Source organism: Chrysochloris asiatica, unplaced genomic scaffold, assembly GCF_000296735.1.
Source record: "Chrysochloris asiatica unplaced genomic scaffold, ChrAsi1.0 scaffold00026, whole genome shotgun sequence".
Classification (NCBI taxonomy): Eukaryota; Metazoa; Chordata; class Mammalia; order Afrosoricida; family Chrysochloridae; genus Chrysochloris; species Chrysochloris asiatica.
The window spans coordinates 9218183-9221244 of NW_006408544.1; the positions used below are offsets into that span (position 1 = coordinate 9218183).

The 3062-nt window shown below is 41.7% G+C and overlaps 1 pseudogene; it reads right to left on the minus strand.

Annotated features, from left to right (window-relative positions):
• Positions 1 to 1494: 1494 nt before the first annotated feature.
• Positions 1495 to 2054, minus strand: LOC102827725 (annotated as a pseudogene).
• Between the last annotated feature and the right edge of the window lie 1008 nt (positions 2055 to 3062).

Consider the following 3062-nt stretch of genomic DNA (forward strand, 5'->3'; position numbering starts at 1 on the left):
GTAATAATCCCAACCTCATGGGTATTGTCAGGGAGGTACCTAATAAATGCTCACAGTGTTGGCTCAGTTGTCATTGACTTTGTTCTCAGTCCCAGGAGAGATATCAGGGATGAGAATCCCCAAGATTCTGGTAGAGAACAACTGCAGTCTACTAAACCCGGGTGATGGGGAGTTCACTTCTGACAGTCACTCTAGAAACATATAGGTTCTGAGTCTGACAATTAAAAATCATATGGTCCAACCTCCTGAGCAGGATCTGGGTTCTTTCCTGCCCCAGCTGAATATGCCCTCAATGAGTATGGGAGAGTTTCCAGACTCACACTACAGAGCTTACTCATTCTAAAAAAAAAAAAAGCAACATTCTAGGGATTTGCTCAGAAATTTATAACTCAGTACCTAGTGAGGAATTGAGGGTCTGAATGCACTCAGGTTCCAGAGATGAGAGTGGTCAGTGTGGGGGACTTGGTCAGGCTGGGTGGCCTGTGCACTATGCTCTTCACTTTACAAATTGGTATCTGCTCCTGGACTGACACTGAAGTTTGGCACTGTGATTTAGTCTTAGTTCCATTAATTAATTTGTACAACACATATTTATGGGGCATTATCATCTGTCAAACTCTTGGAGTATGAGTATGATGGTGAATAAAACCCTTACCCTCGTGGAGTTCCTCACCTTTTGTAGGAAATAGATGCTAAAAAACTAAACAAACAGGTAACCAAAATGCCTGATTTAAGTCCAATAGTGAGAAGTGCTATAAAAAATAGAGCCAGAGGAGAGGATGGAGTATGCTTTCCTTTTCTAGGGACTGGTGCCTCCTGATAACATGTCCAAAGTATTTGCTATGAAGTCTTGCCATCCTTGCTTTAAGGAGCATTCTGGCTGTACTTCTTCCAAGATAGATTTGTTTGTATTCCTGGCATGACATATTTAATATTCTTTGCCAACACCCTGTTAAAAGACATAACTTCTTTTTTGGCCTTCCTTATTCATTATCTAGCTTTCACATGTATATGAAGCTATTGAGAATACTATGGTGTGGGTTAGGTGCACCTTAAAAAGATCTTTTGCAGTAAATTTACCTAGTGCAATATGTTGTTTGAATTCCTGCTGCTTCCACAGGCATTGATTGTGGATCCAAGTAAAATAAAATTCTTGACAATTTCAAGCATTTCTGCATTTATCATGATGTTATTTATTAGTCCAGTTGTGAAGATTTTTGTTTTCTTTATGTTGAGCTGCAACCCATACTGAAGGCTATAATCTTTGATCTTTATCAGTAAACACTTCGAGTCTTCTTTGCTTTTAGCAAGCAAGGTTGCACCATCTGTTCATGAATCTCTCTCCAATCCTGCTGCTGTGTGCTTCTTACTATATATAGTACAGCTTCTTGGATTATTTGCCGAGTATACAGATTGAATAATATGGTGAAAAGATACATACACTTATTTTTTTTTAATCAAATGATCCTTTATTGAATATTTTCTTTGTAGGTCTTAACTAGATGGGCTTTCCACAGCACCACTATTGATGTCATCTATGATGTCATGAGGACCATCAACATTGCAGCCCACTGACTGGGCAGTCCCCAGGATCTCTGTAATAGTCCCAGAGAGTTCTCTGACCAAAGACTGGTGTCGCATCTGACGGGCAATGCTGATAATCTCATCTAAAGTGACATTTCCACTGTGCTTAATATTTTTTCTGTTTCTTTCTGTCTCTGGGTGGTTCCTTGAGAGCTTTGATGATCAGGGCAGAGACAGAAGGCAGCACCTCAATCTGGGTCTGTCTGGTCAGTTTCACTGAAATCCTTAACTCCTTCTAGTCACCAGTTGCCTTGACAATGTAATCACCAAACTTTTTTGGAGACAAACCCAGGGGGCTGATCTTGGGGGCCAGAGCAGATGTAATCCCAACTTCCCCACTGGTGCACCTCAGGTACACAACTGACCTTGTTGGGGTTGAACTTGGGAGGCATGGCAGAGGTATCTGGTGTTGGATAAATCCAGATGCCGGACGACCAAAGAAAGTTGCACCTATACCTCCTCTGAGTAGAAAGCCGGAAGGACATATACCTTTCAAATAATAGTAGTATTAAGTTGTCTTCCTTGTACGCATATAGATGTTCTCCTATCACTGACAGCATTATACTTCAGGATAGATCTTGAAATGTTCTTTTGATGATGAATGTGACCCCATTCTTCTCCAATCTGTCATTTCTAACACAATAACGTTGCTGCTGTTGCTAAGCACCATTGTGCTAGTTCTAACTCACACCAACCCTGTATAAGGTTTCCGAGGAGCAGCTGGTATGTTTGTACCACCAACCTTGCAGTTAGCAGTTCAGTGCTTATCTTAAAGGGTTATACTAGGACCAGTTACAATCCATTTTAGCTCACTAATATCTTTGCCAGTTTGTCAAATTGTGGTGGCTTCCATATTATTGTGATGCTAGAAGCTATGCCATCAGTATTTTAAATGCCAATAAGGTCACAAGGTGGACAGGTTTTAGCAGAGCTTCTGGATTAACACAGGTTAGGAAGAGAGAGAACTGGACCATTTCTGAAGGGTTAGCCACTGAAAACATTATGAATAGCAATGAAACTTTCTCTGATATAGTGCTAGAAGATGAGCTTCTCAGATTGGAGGGTACTCAGAATATGATAGGGTAAGAGCTGCCTCCTCAAAGTATGTTGTTGTTGTTGTTAAGTGCCATAGAGTCGACTCCGACCCATAGCGACCCTGTATAGGGTTTCCAAGGAGAAGCTGGTGAGCTTGAATCACTGACCTTAGGGTTCAGATGACTTTGCAGTCTGATGCATTAGCCCACAGTGCCACACCTCAAAGTATGTTGTTGTTGTTAGGTGCCATCAAGTCGGTACCAACCCATAGCGACCTTTTATGCACAGCAGAATGAAACACTGCCCGATCCTGGGCCAACCTCACTACTGTTGCCATGCTTGATGTCATTGATGCTGCCACTTGGCCAATCCATCTCATTGGGGGTCTTCCTCTTTTTCTCTGACCCTCCACCTTACCAAACATGATCTCCTTAGGTGATCTT